Source organism: Podarcis filfolensis (genome assembly GCF_964270895.1).
Source record: "Podarcis filfolensis genome assembly, chromosome: 11".
Classification (NCBI taxonomy): Eukaryota; Metazoa; Chordata; class Lepidosauria; order Squamata; family Lacertidae; genus Podarcis; species Podarcis filfolensis.
Window position 1 is genome coordinate 42,495,689 of NC_139613.1, and position 20,076 is coordinate 42,515,764.

Genomic DNA, 20,076 nt, shown 5'->3' on the forward strand with positions numbered 1-20,076 from the left:
CCACTTTGATTACTCAAATATATTATGCCGTAAATTTACTGGTTCCTATTGTGCATAATTTTTTTTAAATGCAACTTTCTTTGAATTGACCAACTTATTCCCTACTGTTATCTTGACTACTCTGTACCTGGGGCATCCTCAACATTTGTAGAAGCCACTACCTTCCTTTTGGGTTGCCCTGATGTGCTTCCAGAGCAACAGGCACTCAGTCATCTGAGCTTGCTATTAGGGGTGATGATATTTGATCAATACTTATCCACCTTGGGGACTTAAATGTGACCGTAGGAATCACAGAACCTAGGACTTCCAGTGCAGGACTGAGTTCAGTCCTGAGTGAGAAGCCCCTTTCTCAGCCATTGTGCCTTTCATGAGTTAACCAGCTCATCTATAATTGCACCAGGCATTTACTTATCTGTAGTGGCCGCAACCCTGTAACGTACCCTCCAAGTGTCCTGATTTTCCAGGGGCAGCCCTGGAATTACAAAAGCCATCTTGGCTTCTGATTTGATCCCGGACTGTCCCTATTTCTCCCACCAATGCCGCCGCTGCTGAGCTCAGGGAGGAAGATGAGCTGCCACATATCCCAAGTGGAAGTGGTGGAAGCTGCAAGGGAGCATCTCCATGGTCGCTGCTGCCAATCTCCTTCCTTGGGCAGCTGGTAGTGGCTGCTGGAGAGTGAGCGACAAGGAGAAGCTGCTGCCACAGAGGCCCAGCCCCAGGTGATGCTCTGGCTCTGAGGGGCAGGCAGAGGGCAGGGCTGCCCTTTGCCAGGGGGAAAGTTGAGCGGAGTGCAAGGAATCTTGATTTTTCTTTTTTTAAAAATGCTTTGTGCATCCGTGTCTAATCTTGGCCCCTTTCTAAAATTTATTTGTTGGCGTGTGGTTTTCTTTTTGTAAATCTACCAAAGAATAAAATAAAATTGGGATTGAGGGGTTTTCTCAGGACAGTGGAGGGCATGTGGGCTGTGTCTCATGTTGGTGTAGTGGTGGTGGCACCTCGCCCTTCTTCTGATGGGGGGGGCAAAAATCGGGGGTCGAGGAGGGTCAGTGAGAAATGTCCCTCTTTTCAGCTGAAAAATGATGGCGGGTGTGCTGTAAAAGGGTCAGTATAGCAGCTCTGAACATCTGAGGTCTGTCAGTTCTCCTAAGTACCTTTTGAAACTGCGCGTGCGATTTCTTCTTTGCATGATAAGCCTTGAGCCTCAGATATATGAAAGCTGACATCTCGCTTTAAAAAGATGCTGCGATGGCAAAATTGCTAGTTTTGACAATCTACCCGTGGAGGCCTATCGGAGTTGTGATTAACCACAAAAGCATTCTGCAGGCTCATTCATAACTGTCATTCATCTTAGGAGCCTGTGGAGCAAGTCTTCGGCACATCTGGCCAATATTGCACCATGCACATAACTGCAGCATTTGCAACTGGGAAACGAGAAATATCAGCAAAGCTTCACCATTTCCAAAGCTTCTATGCTGTCTTGACTAAAACTTACTTATTTTTTCATAAACACAGTACACAGGGCAGCTGTCCAAGGAAACTAGCACAGGACGTATGTTAGTGGAATCTCATTACAGACTTGGGGGACCTTTGTGCCTAAAATGAAGCCCTATGGAACTGGAATACAAGTTAAGGTGCTTTTCTTTACCCAGTGGATATTAGGGATGTTAAACGGTTACCACGGATGAGTTACATTTGCTGGATTTGTTTCCTCCTAATTGACCCACACTTTATTATTGGTTCCTTTGAGCTTATATTCCTGTGGCAGTTCATATAGTTGGAGAGAGATTAATTGAAGCTATATAGGATGATTAATAATATGGGGAGGCATGTTCTGCTGAATAAAATGTGCATCTGGCACAAGTTGCCTTGCCAAAGGAACTGCTGGGTTCTGGAGCCTGCCTCATATAATCAGGGCGGTTTGCCTTAGGTGCTCCGATTGCCCTTGTGGTCTGAAGTGAAAAGGACCCAATATGCATCGCTGGATATGCACAGAGTAATGAAATATCACCTGAGTCAAGAGGAGGGCATTGGGAGCAACACCTCTCCTCACATCCTGTGAGCACGTGGAGAGAACGAATCAAAAGGGCTACCGAGGTGAGGATATGTTTAAAGTGCTTTTCTGCAGTTAAATGGCACTCCCGAGGCAATGAAAATACAAAAGTAATTCTGGTTGTGAACTGCATGGTGACTTATAACATTTTGGTTTGTTTACATATGCACAACTTAGTAGGGTTGTTGTTGTTGTTTTACAGGGGAGCTGAAGCAAGCCAGAACAAAGTTCTGAGTAACCTGCCAGCACTCCGAAACCTCTCCAGCTGCTTTTGCTAGAAACCTGTTGGCAAGCCATGATTGGCTGCAGCTCTTAGCTGAGTGGACATTCAGTGGTAAACCTATGAGGTAAAATGCACCAGAGCCAACAGTGCATGACATGACCTGCAGCTTTCAGAACTGAATTCTGGGTTTTCTCACCTGATAGCATCTGCTACTTGAGCTCAGGTCCTCGTCTGTACAAATATATTCTGTACAAATTTGTCTGTACAAATATATTCACTTCATTTCAACACCTTTGTTTCACTTTTGATGTATCAATCCCCATTTCTGCCTAATAATAATAATAATAATAATAATAATAATAATACCCCGCTCATGTGACTGGATTGCCCCAGCAACTCTGGGCAGCTTTTATTGGGCATGCTGGAGATCCGACAGCAGAAGAAGGACACAGAGGACATCTTACTTGAGAATCAGAACGAGATAAAATGACATGCTTTCATCCAGAAAGCTGTAGTTGACCTGCTTGTTTCATTCTTGCCTGCCTGTTATTTCGTGTGCGGGGGGCGGGGGGGGGGGAGCAGTATGCAAAGAAAGTGTTGACACAGTGGAGATTTGGATGCTTGTTTTTTTAAAAAACGAAACGAAACAAAGACGCAGTGTCCCTGTAACATGCAGGGGTGTGCCTCTGTCTGTGGAAGTGCACCATTTACAACCCTGATGAGCTGTCCACCTTATTTCCATTTGCAAATCCTCAGAGGTTGAGCGAGCAGTGACCTGCAAAATGTGCAACGGCGTTTTAAATGAAAAGAGTGGAAAGAAAATTCACAGTAGAGAGGCTGCACTCTTCAATGTCTGCTGACCAAGGGAAAATTATAAACACACATATACAAAGCTAGTCAGGAATGTAATTATTTGTGCCTTCCAGCTGCATCTTGATTTTCAGTCAATGGTTGTTTGCATCTCTCTTGCTTTCAGAACCTAATGTTACAGTGGAGGAGCTTCTGAAGCATATTCCGAAATGACTCTGAGGGACCGACACAATTAAGTGAATCCGAAATCTAGAGGTACTGGTAGCTAGCTGTCCATGTCAGATCTATAAATCTTTTGCAGTGTTTTGCACCTATATTATGCAGGAAGATTGCACTCAACTCTGAATGGGTCCAAGGGGCAAAATAAGAAACAGCTTGTATGACTGCCACATTTATTGTGCCACAAGCTTGTACAGGCAAGAGTATTTCATAACTGGCATGAAGGGCACTGTGAAGGTAAACACATTTTGAAGGTAGAGGTATTGTACATGAATCGGTTGATTAAACTGAAATATAATTCAATCACTAGGAGAAAGCATACTCATAGATTAAGTCTAAACACACCAAATGGTTGCAGTCTGGTATCTAATAATAATAATAATAATAATAATAATAATAATAATAATAATAATATATTTATACCCCACCCATCTGGCTGGGTTCCCCCAGCTACTCTGGGTGTCTTCCAACAAAATATTAAAATACAGTAGTCCGTCAAACATTAAAAGCTTCCCTAAACAGGGCTGCCTTCAGATGTCTTCTAAAAGTCTGGTAGTTGTTGTTCTCTTTGACATCTGGTGGGAGGGCGTTCCACAGGGCGGGTGCCACTACTAAGAAGGCCCACATGCGAGACTTGCCCAACCAAATGAAAACCAGTCAGATTTGTCAGTGAACACTAGTTCCATAGCCTCATAACCTTTGTGCTTCCAAACATCTTTTGATTAAGTGGAGTGGCCGTGAGATCAGAAATTGGCCACTTTGGGATTTGTAAATTATCAGCATTTCCATTTCTAATGTCAAATATAACCCCTTCAGATTTGCAGAGACTGAACAGACACCAGTACAGTGGGCCAAATTTTGGAAGGACATCAAAATCTTAAACTTTTGTGGATATTTCTCTGTGAAATATGCACATGAAATATGCATTTTGACTGTGCCTTGATTTTTGATGATTTCCTACAAGTGTCTTCATAGATATGAAACAAAGTTCAGCATACCCTCCAACATTTCTTCAATGAAAATAGGGACATCCTAAGGAAAAGTGGGACATTCTGGGATCAAATCAGAAACCGGGACAGCTTCTGCAAATCCGGGAATGTCACTGGGAAATAGGGACACTTGGATGGTCTGCGTTCAGGCAGCATTCCCGTGTATTTGAAACTTGTATTCTTGGTTTGCCGTATTTGAACATGCTTACATTAGCTTTTATTCTCCAACATCCCCTACACCATTTGACCACTGAGTGGCAGCACAAACATAGCTCTGTAGTTAAATATTTCCCGACAAATCTGCAACCATGAAGATGTACAGGGAGTTTACTGAGTTGCCACTTCAGTTTTTCTACCGGTACCTGGGAAGAAATAGGAGCCATTAGACTAAAAATAGAAGGATGCTTAGAAAACGCAGGGCCCTGGTATCTTCATGGGGGTTAAGCTATTTCTGTCTGGATTGATATTCTTTGTTGTTACAGAAATTATATTTGGGGAAATGTAAAAACAGGGATATACATAAGCGGCTTTCCAAAGTAATGCTTTAAAATATCCTTCTTTAAAAACCTTTAATATTATGAGACCTGCTATATCCAGCAATACAGAATGTTTATTTAAAACGAGGATTATATCTTGAAATGTACCATTTGTGCCAAACAAACCTAAGCCTACTTTGTAGTCTACATGCAATAGATGGAGGTGAGGGTGCTTGCTGCCAGGAGATATGGCAATGTGGGGGAGAGCATTGCAGTTCTGTACATAAGGGGATTCCAATGAGGGGGCTTGGGGACCTTAACTGACACTGCCAATTTTGGTTTGTCTCAGTTTCTCATTCCTCCAATATTAAGTTCAGCTCTCCACATTTCCTCATCTGTTCCAGATGTTGAAAACCACCTTGAGCATGCTTTTAACTATGGAAAGGTGGCATAGAAATAATGATGGGTTTGTGATTTAAAAAAAAAAATCTTCTGAAAATGCATCAGCATTTTTGTGTGAATTTCTCCTTATACTCATTTCTGTATGCAATTTTATCCAATAAACCTGAGGGTTTTTTTGCAAAGCAGTTTTATCCAGTACAATGCACTTCTGTATGCTGTTTTCACTAATGTATGCATTTTCAAAATGCACCAGTATATGCATATTTGTACGCAGTCCCAGATTTATGTATAAGCTAAACAAGCTATAGCTTAGGGCCCTACTCACTTGGGGCCCCCAAAAAAATTTAAAGGGGAAAAAACTGGATGTACATTTCCAAAATTTAAGATAAAAAACAAATAAAATAAAATCTACATACAGCAACAGTGTTTTGTGCTGTTTAGGCTCCTATGATGTAAGTAAATGGCTTTAAATACCTGTTAGGTCCATAAATGACCATATAGCATATATTCAACACAAAAAACAGTGACAATTTGTTGTTGTCAAAGGACAGCTGGACATACAAAGGGCCCCATTACCTTCAGTAGCTTAGGGCCTCATCGGACCTAAATCTGACTCTGTTTGTACACATTGCTTGGCTAGAGAACTGCATTGAAAAATTCAAAGAAGTGCAGATGCTAAAGGATAATTGTTTTGGAAAGCGCGAGTTTGTTAGGTTCATCTTTGAATGCAAACTGAATTGAATTTCTCCCCCATCCTTACTCTGGAGGCAAAGTCTCGAGTGGGGGAGGGGGGTCACCTGGGGCCTTCCAGGCATTGCTGGATTAGGTAAAGGTAAAGGGACCCCTGACCATTAGGTCCAGTCGTGACCGACTCTGGGGTTGCGGCGCTCATCTCGCTTTATTGCCGAGGGAGCCGGCGTACAGCTTCCGGGTCATGTGGTCAGCATGACTAAGCTGCTTCTGGCGAACCAGAGCAGTGCACGGAAACGCCATTTACCTTCCCGCCAGAGCGGTACCTATTTATCTACTTGCACTTTGACGTGCTTTCGAACTGCTAGGTTGGCAGGAGCAGGGACCGAGCAACGGGAGCTCACCCCATCATGGGGATTCGAACCGCCGACCTTCTGATCGGCAAGTCCTAGGCTCTGTGGTTTAACCCACAGCGCCACCCGCGTCCCACAGTGCCACCCGCGTCCTGCTGGATTACCGCTCCCATAATCCCCGACCATAGACCAAGGTGGCAAGGGCTGATGGGAGCTAGAGTTCCACAACATCAGGAGAGCCCCAGGTTCTGCCGATATTCCCCTCCCCCCGTTTTAGCTGGCCGGGGGCGGGGGCATCCAGCTCAATGGTCTCATTCAGGTGACTTCAGTCCTGCCACAGCAAACCTTCTTTTCGGAGGCTGTATGTGTGAATTCAGGCCTGTTTTGGGGGGAGGGGCAGTGGGAAATGGCGGGTCTTCTTTATAAAACTTTGGAAATCACTCATACGAGGTGACCGTCGTTTCTTCATCAGGCAACACACATCACACGTTATGTTTTAATTAATATTATTGCAAACGTGTTAAGTTAGGTGCTCTTGTGACAGCAAGGATCTAAAGAAAATCAATACTGGTTGCTTTCTAAAAAGCAGACACTTCATAATGAAGAAGAATGCATAGCATGGTAAAGATCTGTGAATACTAAGCACCTGCAGGATGTTTTGGGCCAGGGACCAGGGGTATTTTCAGCTGGCCAAATTTGTTTTCTCTCTCTCTTTTTTTACAAAGAGACTTTCTTCCTTTTCTGGTCAACACTGTTGAGACTACAATACAGTGGTACCTCAGGTTAAGAACTTAATTCGTTCTGGAGGTCCATTCTTAACCTGAAACTGTTCTTAACCTGAAGCACCACTTTAGCTAATGGGGCCTCCTGCTGCCGTTGCGCCGCTGCCGCGCGATTTCTGTTCTCATCCTGAAGCAAAGTTCTTAACCCGAGGTAATATTTCTGGGTTAGCGGGTCTGTAACCTGAAGCGTCTGTAATCTGAAGCGTTTGTAACCCGAGGTACCACTGTAATTATAAACTGGCAAGCTACATGGACATTCATTTAATAAGGCCCTTTTGATTTTAATAAAGCACCCCAGCTCTGGTGGCAACAGTCCTCTTGTGTGTATTATACATTCAAAAGTGGAGCCTATCATAATTTTGCAGGAAAGAAATGAGAAACCCAAGAAACTGGTTGTATCCAGTGTTCTGCGTGCTTTGTTCCACCAGCAGAGCAAAGAAATCATTGAGTGACTTTAACTTTCTGCTACATTGCACACAGCACTTTGTCTGGATCTAACCCGTTGTGTATGTACAGGAAAGAAAATTCTTTCTGAAAAGATATCAGTCTTTTTGAGGATCTCAGAAATGGGTTCGTAACTTTCATGCAACTGTGGATGCGTCATCCTTCCCCACAGCGCCCTTCTGCATGTGTGACAGGAATGATCCAGGTGTGGAAACATTGGAGAGTCATGGAAATTGGCTTGGATCAGGAAAACATTGCTCTGTTACTTCTCTTAATAGCTTTTGATTCATTCCAAGCCATCCAAAGGAGTATAGGTGGAATGGCTGCTGTGTAAATGTGCTTGTGCCTAGGACAGAAAATAATTTGGTTTCGTTCTTACATCTGAATACTAAACAGCTATTTTCCCCAAGCCTGTCATGTTGCACTAAGCTGTAGTCAGGTTTAATGCATACCTTTTAAGTTTTCCAAATGATTTGAAGATAAAAGCTCTGGAAACATAACCGCAGGAAAGAAATTGCATTCAATAAAGCTGAAGCAAGCTACTAGGTATTATTTCATACCTTATCATATTAGAAGCAGGGGTGATGTTGTAGCGAACACAGCCTGTTTTGTTTCCTATACTTGGATTCCTTGAAAACTGGTTGGGAATTTTGTACCATAATCCATAATTCAGCTATGTACCCAGGGCTGCCTCGGATTTGTGCATGCCAAATTCTCCAATGTTATAGATACTGCTAATACCCAACATGATTGCCTCAAAATGTATCCTTGGGGAGGACATCCTGCAATTGGGATGCTACTGCAAACTAGTCCAGGTCTTGCCTTACAATACAAGGGCATGCAGAGTGGAGCCTCACTCATAGGATGGGGAAAGTACTATATTCAACACATAAGGGATGTTCAGATGATATTGTGTTGGGTGTGTTTGTGTGTGCTGTAGTGTTATGTCTAGCTAACATGCTAACCACATGTGTGAAAACAGGGGTCCTTTGCATGCCCATGTATCAAATCTCCTCATGTGGGGACAGGGTGGGGTCCAAGACCAGTCAGGATCTCCCCTTATTTGGAGCACCACTATTCGCTTTAAATTTATGGGTGGTCCCTTCTTATGCATGCTCCATTGTGTGGGAGGATGGCTGTTGCATCCATCCAATATGAATAACACCACTGTCTTTATGCTTATGTCCTCGTCTTTCAGCTAGCAGACTTGGCGGTTTGAATGCCTTGTTTAAATACACCTCTTTCCCTTGCATTATATCTCACCACAGTTCTGAGACAGCGAACGGCAGGCTTCCTTTTAGGCGAAGGCAGTCTAAATGACAGATTGGCAAGAAACAGAAACCTGTTTTGTTAGGTTTACTTCCATAAGATGATAAATTCCTTCCACTACACCAGACAGCTTTGTACAATATAGGCTAAAATGAGTTTTTGATCCACTACTTTCTATCCAGGGATGAATATTATGTCCACCTCTATAATATCAGAATGTTAACTATATTTCAGTAGCACAAAGGCAGTCGAAAATATGTTCTCCTCATTCTAATGCTTTTTTGAAAAGCCTCCTGGAATATTTTCTTCCTATCGCTCCCCCTTTTTTCTTTATTTTCTCTCTTTTATATTTCTCTATGCATAAAACGGATATTTGAATTATTAACGAAAGGTTGCCTCAAATCCATGGCCTAAATTAGGTGAGGCCTCAACGTCTGCCAGTTGACCCTAGCAACACATACTTACGTTCTGTTTTTGGAACATTCTGCACAAGTCTTTAAATGGATCAATATCAATTATTAGAAAGACAAAACAATCTTGTTGCTGTCATGTCTGCCACACTTTCCTGAGCTGTGTGAAGTTTCAGGGGTGCAGCTCTTGTTTCCTTTAGGAGGCGGTTACTGGAGCGTTATGGTGTTTGGTAATATTTGGATTCATGTATACAGGCTGAACGTAGGTAAGTGTGCACAGGCTAAACATTCTAATAGAAAACCCCACTGTCTTCTATCAGACAACCAGTCTCCCAAAAGGCACTTTTCAGAACCTAAAAACTAGACCTCTGCTTCTTTACCTGCATTTCTCAAAAAATGCAGCCTGCATTCTTTGTACTCTTTCATAGACAGATAGACACACACCTACATTACGATATCCTTGAGTCGGGGAAGAGGGATGCATTTGCTCCATTCAGGAAGATCCAGCTATTGAGAGTCATAACCCAGCAATTTCTCTTAAAAAAAGGAAAATACTAACAGACAGCTAGCAGGTTTGGCCAACCTAAGCAAACAATAGGCGGGAGCCACAGCCAATGCAAACAGAGCCAAGTAACTCTGGTTTGTCTCCGTCGTCTTCTCTGCTGAGTTCTACAAAGGCAACACTGAGGCTAAGGAAGAGGAAGCTGTCAGTCAGTGCCACTCCTTAGGCTGGTTTTAAGTAAGGAGAGGTGAAAGCAGGCTGAGGCTGGAGAGCAGCGCCCTGTTTGCTCTGTGGACCGTCCTCCACTGACACAGACATGTTGTTCACATTGATCTGCTAGCCTGCACAGTAGATATGGTGAATTGGAAAAGTACAGATGGTAAAAGGACATGCAACATACATGTAAGGAAGGCATTACTGCTTCCTGTAGGTTCAGTTTAGTGGTCAAGCGCTGCCAGAGAACAGGGACAGGGAATCCATGGCCCTCCAGGTGTTGTTGGACTACACCTCCCATCATCCCTGACCATTGGCTGTGCTGCCTGGGGTTGATGGGAATTGGAGTGCAACAAAATTTGTATGGCCATAGGTCCCCCATTCCTGCCACAGGAGGTAGAAGGTACATTATGCACCACCTGAGCCCATGTTTCTCATTGAGCCTCAGCCACATCCTTTCTCTTCCTCACAGGGGCTTAATATTGCAAATAGGACATTTAGACATGGCATTTAGACAGGTCACTGATTACAGGGTTTATCTTTTTTTAAAAAACAGCAACACACAACTCATTCAATTTTTTTTTATTCATTTATTTCATGAAATTTATATACTGCTTGATTGTAAAACAGTAAACAGTAAAACAGTAAAATCAAGAAAAAATTACAAACCTACTCTTAAGCATGCAAAAGTTAAATTATTAAAGCAAATTAAGATTACCTCAACTTTCTAAGCATCTGGGTAGGCTAAACAGGAATGCTTTTCCATGGAAAGGCTTAATCTGGATTAAATGGGGAAAGTTACAGGCTGGCATTTTGATGCCAATGTTGTGTGGCTGCTACAAACAACAACAACAGCCCTGCATGCAGGAGGAGCACCGGTCCCATGTGGAAGCAAGGTTTCTGCTGTCTACATGGGCAGAGTGCTATTCATTCTATAACAAAGTTTATTCTTCACACTTTTAGAAAATCCTTTCTGTTGAGATTCACTGTATGTTTTCCATATACTATAGTGATAGTACAGTCTCACACAAATAGGATTCCTATTTATCTAGAATTTGTATGTATTCTATGTGTCTACCACACTCTTTAGAGTGAGATATTAAATGAGATTTTAGCCAGCATCTCTTCTTTTTTATAGGACTGGGTAGGAGGTACCCATCTTGCTTTGATTCTTGCCCACTGTTATTTTTCACCACTGTCAGCTCTTTGTAGTATAGTGTTTTCTCTCCAGGCAGATGAGCAACTGTGATTCTGCCATATGACAGCCACCCTATGTTCTTTCCAATCTGCCACCTCCCTGTTCTGACTGGCACATTAGGAAACCGGATAACCCTTCATCTTCACAGGTGGTGCTAAATTCCCCTCTTTCCCCTGATATGAGCAATTTGATAAATAGGAGCCAAAAGAGGCACAACACAGCATTGTTTTTTCATCTCCTTGGAAGACGTTTGAAGAAACCATCAAGTTACGCACTTGCAGCTTCCAAATGAAATAACACTAGGCTTCAAGTGAGTGTTGTGCCAGAGGCCCTGTATGTAGTACAAAAGTTCACACTGGGTCTGAAATTAATCCTTTGGTCTTCAGTGTTCTCACCCCACTCTGCAAGCAGATGTAGTGGCAAAATTCCCACAAAACACATAGTTTATGTGCTTTGCACAATGTGTACAATATTCAATTTTGGCTCTGGTTGTTTTGCATGTGTGAAATTTTGAATGTGTATGTTGATGGCATGCCGAATATGTATTTCTTTAAGGTTTATTTTTTAATGTAGTGGACCGTGCTCCTAATAACAGTAGTGCTAATAAGGTGGCTAACCTAGCAGCACTGAAACTGGATGAAATGCTTCTGTACGTAAGAGGAAGTTGGCAATTTTAAGTCCTTGCTACCCTCCCATTCGCTCTCCCTGAATTTTGCTTTGAAGCACACAAACATATCCTGTTATAGAATGGGAGAAATTGATTTCATTTGCAGTTTTAGCTCCACAGTGCCAAATCTGTCTGGAGAAAGCTAAATGACTAATGGTGAGAATTAAATGTCAAATGTAAATTGCTTCTGAAACGAGCAGCCGACTTTCTTCTCTTTTCCAGCTTTAAGAGAAGTGGGTTTTTACTGAGAAATCACCTGGAAAATGGATTTTCCCAAAACTTACTTTATGCTGCAACATTGGTTTCTAGATCCTAGTGTACGATCACTGAGGGGCTGTTTGTGGCAACAACTTTTCACTTTAGTATTTGGATTCTAGCTGGCTCTGGGCATGTGAATCCCTGCACTGGCTCCTACTTCTGTCCATAGAAAATAGCAACCAACATTAATAGTATCCAAAATTTTCAGCCAGGGCAGCTGGCTCACTGTATTTTGTGATGGGTTTGGACCCTTAGTACATTCAACTGGTTCTAACGTATACATTATTCCAACTCTTTTCCCCAACCTCTCGGCCAATCAGAAGGAGAGTAGAGCTCTGGGTAACTTTTCATTTACTCGAAATTATTACGTTTCTTTTTCATTCCAGAAGTCATTAGGTTTCTTTCCTCCTCTTAAGTTTCTTTTTCTTGGGCCGAATGTTTGGCCCTTCTGTAGGCTTTTGATCCTTTTGGACAGAACACCCTTTAAAACTAAAAGCAGCCATTTTATAACTATAAACAGAACTCAGAATGATTGAAATGATATCAATCCTTCACAGTGTGAATTGTGGACCTTATCTTAGATAACAAACCACATCATTTTCCAACATGGCCATCCCGCTCACAAATTCAGAGCGGACAGATTAGTCATTGGGGTGGAATTCAAATTTTCCTCAGAAAACATCTGCTGAAATTAATGGATCTAACAGTCATGTTCATTCATTTAAGTGGGTTTCCTGCGAGTAAAACTTAGCTGAATGCCACCCTGTGTGTCCAGGCTGCTTCTCTGTCCTGTCTGAGGGCTTATCCACAGGAGAGTTTAACATGGATTTGAAGCTGCTTGTCTCTCAGTTTTTCTGGTGTTATCTACATGATGTCCTCCGCATCCAACTTGCACCTCTCACTTTCTCGACATTGCTTCAGTCATACAGGAGAGAGAGCACACGGTAATGGAGAGAGAGAAATTTGTTTTGCTTCTTCTATACTAATGAGGGTATCCCTTGCAATGAAAATTTGTTGAATGGCTATATAATTTTGTTTACTCTGAAATTTATTTTTGACGGCGTCAGTCCACAACAGTAGGGAAAACCATGAGGTAAAATAAATTCAGAGGCCTTTCAGTATTACAATATGAAGATGCATTTGGTATCTTTCTTATGGTAAACAGTTCCCTCTTTCTGCATGAGGCACTGGGGGGGGGGGGGAAATGTCATTTTTATTCAGAGTTCATGCTGGCCTCTTTGGTGTCATAATGTGTCCTAAAGAAATAATAAACAATTCTTTGCTAAATGCAGCTTGCTGACTGTAAAATGTGACAATGACTGGCCTTCAAGGACATTTGCTGCATTCTGCTCAGGTACCTGCACAGGAAATTTGGCATGCAGAGCCTGAAAGACTCACACATTTTCCCTTCACTTTTAAAGGCAACACATCTTTTTCTGTATAGAAGGGGAAAAACTGATTACTTTATTAAGATCTATAAATACTAAGAAGTACTTGTTATAATAGATAAAAAGACCTTTGTTGAGTAGACAGCATGAATAATGAAATATATTAGTTTGGCTAGGATTTGGCTAGAACCTTGTGAGAAGGTTCAGAAGTTACAAAATCTCCCTCACAAGGCATTGTGTTGCCTGAGCTCAGAATGTAACAGCTGGGTTAAGGCATTATCAATTGTACAAAACACTAATATGTCCAGTTTCAATTGTTGGAAGGACAAGATCTTGCATGATGCCAAAGGTGCATGCAGATGCTTTATATCCTGTCCCCCACCTTACATGACTCCCATTATGTAACCATAGAAAACAAAAAATGTTTTACTTACAGAGTTGCGCAGCATACGTTTATTGATTAGCTCTCTTACTATTGTTTTCAAGGGGGAAATGCTTTCATATGTTATGAAGTTCAGACTAGAGCTACTGCTACCAATGAGACGGTGAAACCGGACTCATTCAATATGTCTAAACCATAATTAAATGTTTACACCTGCGTTGATAAGGCTGGGCGCCATTCAGCACTCATCCAGCCTTGCAGTATGCTGCGCAGATGCTAACTGCCCTTCCCAACAGCTTCCAGTCTCAAGAAACATCACCCTTCTTCCCTGGTAATCACCTCTGGGAATATGTTACCGTGATCCTTCCAGGGATGCTGCTAAGTTTCAAAATAGCACCTGCCAGGAACTGTTGGACTTAGCTGCCTTATTTGCTTGGAAGGAATTTTATCCAACCAGCAATAACACTCTCTTTAGAAACTACTGTCCTTCACAAGCATTTACGCAGCATAAGAAGGCTGCAGTTGAAATGATGGCAAGTGTATGTGTGCACACTCCAGTCGTTTTCCACCACCCACACTCCTCTTCTATTGCCATGGTGTGCTTTTTGTTGTGTTTATTTCTCGTGGCTCTCGGAGCCTTTCATTTCCTCCACACTTTCCAGTCTCTTAAGTATGGTTTTGGCCTGGTTTTCTGGGCCAGATGGTTTGATCGAGAATGTAGGAAGGAATGACATATGCAAGATGGCTCATTCGATGAATCAAAAAGATGTCTGACTTCAGTCAATAGCACCTGGCAATAAATCCTATAAACAGCCTGGGCTTTTTCTTTTCAGCTGGAACTCACTGGAACTCAGTTCCAGCACATCTCACATGGGTGCCATTCCATTCTAAGAGAACAAGGGTTCACAATGAGTTCCGGCGCCTTATTTTCTAGAAAAATAGCACTGTAAACAGCTATGTGTTGGTGTTACATTATGGTGAATGGGGATTCTTACTCTTCTAAGAAACCTCTCTCAGATGCTAAAGGTGGGAATGGAAGAAGTCTGGTTCATTCTGCCTCTCTCTCTCTGAGAGCCAGTGTGGTGTAGTGGTTAAGAGCGGTAGTCTGGGGAACCGGGTTCGCGTCTCCGCTCCTCCACATGCAGCTGCTGGGTGACCTTGGGCCAGTCACACTTCTTTGAAGTCTCTCAGCCCCACTCACCTCACAGAGTGTTTGTTGTGGGGGAGGAAGGGAAAGGAGATTGTTAACCGCTTTGAGACTCCTGAAGGGGAGTGAAAGGCGGGATATCAAATCCAAACTCTTCTTCTTCTTCTTCTCTCTCTCTGCTAGTATCCAGCAAAATCCACAATTCCATATTATAAACATTCATGGTTCTGTTGGACATTTGTTGATTGCTTCCCCCCAGGACAAAGGAAGATGCATTTGCTTAAAATGTGTGCATTCTGTTTTATAAGTATTGACGCAAGTTCAGAAACAATTACCATAATATAAATAGAAAGCATCTCACCACCATGGGGAAGACTCTAACTCGGTGACCTGCGTGATTCTTACTGTGTGATTGCTCAGTCTGCCGTTACTTCAAGGTCTCTGCTCTCCCTTCTTTGTATACTTGATCTTTAAACTGGATTTTGACCAGAAAACCCTTCAGGTAGAACAGGTGTTGGAAACCTTTCACCCTTCAGCTGTTGCTGAAATAACAACAACAACTTATTTGTATGCCGCCCATCTGACTGGGTTGCCCCAGCCACTCCAGGTGGCTCCCAACAGAATATTAAAAACACAATAAAACTACAACTCTCATCATCCCTGGCCATTGGTTATGCTGGCTGGGGCTCCAATTGGCCAGCATGACCAATGGCTAGGAGTGCTGGGAGTTGTAGTTCAATAACAAACATGGAGGGCCAAAGCTTCTTCACATCCAAGAAAGAGGATGACTTTGAACAGAAGAATGTAAGAGCATCTGCAAGAAAAGTCCAAGTACAGAATCCATTCCCAAGCACTGGGACATGAATGGGAACAGTCAACCAAAGGTAGCCTAGTTTTCAAAGCTGATTGTCATTTACTTCTCATTTCTCTATAACTTTGCCCACTGTGGTTGTTTGAGCCCTGGAAGACCTGCTCCCTGCCTCGCTGGCCTTTTTTCACCTCACCTGGGAGGGTGGGGACCTGACTGATTCCAGCTACAAGAAGCTGAGGTTGCCGAACATACTCTTGAGCTGAGGTATTATTTGGGGGGGTTTGTTGGACCAAGGTTGTTGCTGTTGCTGCGGTAGGTTTTTTGTATATTTATTTAAGGTCTTTTTGTGATTTATGTGGAAATTGTTCAGTTTGGTTGTGTATTCTTTAAAGTTTTATTTATTTGTTTATGATTGCTTTTGTTATGCTGTAGTTATGCATTTTTTCCATGTTGTAAGCTGCTTTGAGCATGGTTTGAACTGTGGAAAGGTGGCCTACAAATACAATTATGTATGTATCTGACCCCACCCCAGTGAGATTTCGGTCACTGTTATTTTTATTTTACAGTTATTTCTCAGGCTCTTCTCAGCTGGGATTTGCTAATGCCTCCTTGTGGATTCTTCAACCCCCACCTCACAATGAGAGCACACCTGAAAACAGCAAGTGAACCATGATGGGGAGGGGCACTTAAAGCATCATCCCATCAAGCCATTCAAATACATTCATTTCTTGTCATTTATCCTAACCTTCCCAGCCAATTTACTGCCATGTTCCTGTTAAGCATGCCTAGCATTGCTGAGGTCAGCAGCGCTGAGGGCAAACTCTTCAGTATTCCTGGCATTTATAAGAGTCCTAATCTCCAGAAAGGGGGACATCTTGACATTAATTTCCTTGTCACATTCTCCGGTGCCTAATTATAGTACTAATCAAGTATCTGGGGAAAGAGCAACCAAGGTAACATTTAGAACAGTCTACATGTCAACAAGCAACTCTTTTATACACCTGATAAGGATACAGGTTTGGCCGGTTGCTATATTTAGGGACTGGGCCTCTTCTCCCTGAGTTCGCTACAGAAAAGAATTTGAACTCACACCTATGTGTGTATGTACAATCCCAGCTGAAGGTTTCAGTGTTTTGTTTTGGGTGGGGTCCGTTGTCTTGTGCAAGGTACTTTGAGTGGAAAACCACCCCGCCTGATCCTCATCTCCTTCTAGGTGTCAGTGTTTGTAAAAAAAGGAAAGGGTTCTGACCTCCTTTTGTCTCCTCAGCCTGGTCCTCAGACCCTTGTCGGCATAAAAGAGTCCACAAGAATATCCTTGCAGAGTGCTTTCTGCTTTTATTCTTAAAAGTCTTTGTGCAAAAGCGACTGACCAACTGTACACACCAACACTACCAGCTTTCACTAACCAACCAACCAACTAACATTTCTCACTCTATATATATGGTGCAGGCCGCTGACTCATGCTGACCCAGCTTTTTTAAGCATTAAAGAAACAGTGGCCATTTTAGCCATGACACTAGGCCCTGCAAGCACAACAGCCCAGATTGAGGGGGGATGGTTAATGGGGTTAATGGGTGGAATTGGTGCACTGACTCACTCTTGCCATTGTACACATTCTGAGAGAAGGCAGGTGGGCAGAGAGCAAGGAGCAGGAGTAGCAAAGCCAAGAGGCTCTAGTCCCGAGAGTGACAGTGGTTCCACTGCAGCAGCGTGGGAAGGGAGGTCCATTTCAAGGTTGCTGCCACCACCGAAAAAACAGCTCTCTTGGGCTCCTCTTTCCTTTGTAACCTGGCAGAAGCCATTCCACTAAGCTGCAACAAAAGGACAAATTGCTCCAGGGCATGGCTGCATGGGGTATGGGAGAAAGGGCCGTTCTACCAGTGCTGCTGAAAGACCAGCTCTATCAGCCTTCTCCTTCCATCATCTGTCACCGTCTCCTTTTAGGGTGGGTGAGAAGCAAATTTAATAATCTATTAAAGATAATTCAGAACTCTTAACACTACTGCCCTGGGTTCTGCAGTTTCCCAGACCTCATTTTAATTTATTTTAAGGGGGCAGGAGCATAATGCTATCAATCTTCAAAAGCAAAACTTAAAGCATAGTCTTAATTAACAGGCGGTTAAGGCTCCAATCCAATGCACCATAACATGGGAATAAGTCCCATTTAACTTATTGAGTAGACCAAGCACAGGGTCTGTTGAAGCAATGATTCTTCAGCATCATTTTCGTTGGACTGGTCATGTTTTGGGGTTGGCTGATGGTCATCTTCCAAAGCAACTATTCCGAACTTAAAAATGGAAAGCATAATGCTGGTGGTCAACAAAAGAGGTTTAAAGACTGTCTCAAGGCAAATCTTTAAAAATGTAGTATAAACACTGTAAACAGGGAAACACTGGCCTGCGAGTGCTCCGATTGGAGAACAGCCTTTACCAAAGGTATCATGGGCCTTGAAGACACTGAAACGCAGGATGCAAGGGAGAAACATGCTGGGAGGAAGGCACGCTTGGCAAATCCACGCTGTGATCAACTCCTGCCCGGGAACCAATGTCCCCACTGTGAAAGGATGTGTGGATCCAGAATTGGCCTCCACAGTCACTTACGGACTCATTGTTAAAACTGTGTTTATGGAAGACAGTCTTACTCAGCTATGAATGATCACCAGAGAAATCATATACACATCTGTCTATGAGCAAGTACCATTTAACTCATTGGGACTTACTTCTGAGTAAATCTGCAGAGGTTTGTATTGCAAGGCTGACGGATTACATGGAATTTGTAGTTACCATTTGACATCGCCAGTTTATAGTTTATAAGAGACCTTTGTTACAATTATATACTGCTGCATATACTTGCATAGGCATATATATATATATATATATATATATATATATATATATATATATATATGGTAAACAGGCTATATTAACCTTTGGGTATTGCATTTCGCCCCTTGAGTTGTTTTATGAATTAACTGATGTTATGTAAGGTGATAAATTTTAGCATGTACTTAAAACTCCTTTTGGCAAACATTCAGGCTGAAGCTTCAGCTATCGCAAGGCATTTTTGAAGCTGAATCTCTTTTGTTTGTGCTGGAAGGCAACATCAAAGGGTTATCAGGAAGGTTGGGCTTAAATTTGATTTTGAATTAGAAGTAATATTAACAAAAGTGTGTTCCAGTATTCGCTCAGCTCTAGCTGCAGGGTAACAATTGAAGGAGCAAACATACCAAGGGGGGGACGGGACACTGCTTCAGCTATTGTGTTTTGTAAGTATTCATAAAATACATTTTTTTTTGCTTTTAATATGGATGTTCAGTTTCTATTTATCAAGGTAAAAGGTGACATCATTGTTTCTTTTAAATACATTTCTATTAAAAAAAGTCAGATCTTCAGCTTGCTCATTTATCTATGGATTATTAAACAGCATTTTCAGTGCAATATTAATTAAATAGTAAAGGAGTTACATTTCAAGGATAGTTAATAGTAATCAAGGGACTGTTCTCTCCTTTTATTGATCTTCAAAGAGGAGCCAATTAGCAAAAAACAAACAAAAAAAAAACTGATGATGGACTTAATTTAGTTTTACTTGTTTATTCAAAGAATCAATCTTTGGAGTCATTTGAATATCATCCTCTAAAAGCACCATCTTAATCATGTTTACTCTGAAGTAAAGGGCACTTTGCTCAACAAGAAGAAGGGCAATTTTGCCCTTCTCCAGTGGTCTTCTGTGCCCCATTCCACATTGCTCAGGAGGGGCCCCAGACCCTTTGGGGAGGCTTTCCAGGGTTGCAAGTGGCTCCACAAATTATGGGAGTTGCAGCCCAGGCTGGGCAATCACTTACAGCTGCTCCACTGCCAGTTGGGTCAGGAGAGGCTGAGGCGGCCTCTGGGTCTAGTAACCCACCGACGTCTCCCGAGCTGCAGAGACTAAGGTCTGAGAGGAGAGACCTGAGTACTTGCAGGAGGAGTGCTCACCTTCGGGCGAGACAGGGAGGTGAGTCACTGTGGGATCAGGACTGGTCGTGACCCCAACAAAGATAAAAGGCTGTGGGACCCAGCCCCAGGTTGCGGGAGCAACATTGCTGTTTGCTAAAACCTGCCTGAGACCCTGTGCCTGACCTAGCCTGGTTTCTTGCCTCGTGTCCTGCCTTGGCCCTGTCGGACTGTCTCCTTGTGGAATCCTTGGATTTGGGACCGGACCTGAACCGTGTTGCTCGGGCCTAGCACACAGAGAGAGAGAGAGAGACACAGAGAGAGAGAGAATGTGGGAAATATATGGACTGCAAGTTAATGAAAGGAAAGCCCCCAGGGCTCTCCTGGACATTCCTCAAGTCTCCCCAATGATCTATGCAATGGCACAATGTTGTTTACTCGTTTAGTCGTGTCCAACTCTT

General features: G+C 42.7%; 1 long non-coding RNA gene across 2 annotated transcripts in view; it reads right to left on the minus strand.

Annotated features, from left to right (window-relative positions):
- Positions 1–10,402: 10,402 nt before the first annotated feature.
- LOC310745123 overlaps positions 10,403–20,076 on the minus strand; it is a 74,030-nt gene continuing 64,356 nt past the window's right edge. The window contains exons 2-4 of one of the 2 annotated variants that reach the window (XR_014539959.1): positions 15,234–15,414; positions 12,958–14,612; positions 10,403–12,023 (exon numbers count right to left, since the gene is read on the minus strand). This is a non-coding gene — a long non-coding RNA (uncharacterized lncRNA). Of the gene's footprint in view, positions 12,024–12,051; positions 14,613–15,233; positions 15,415–20,076 lie in introns of those variants that run through there. The other variant, XR_014539960.1, reaches the window with a different exon arrangement.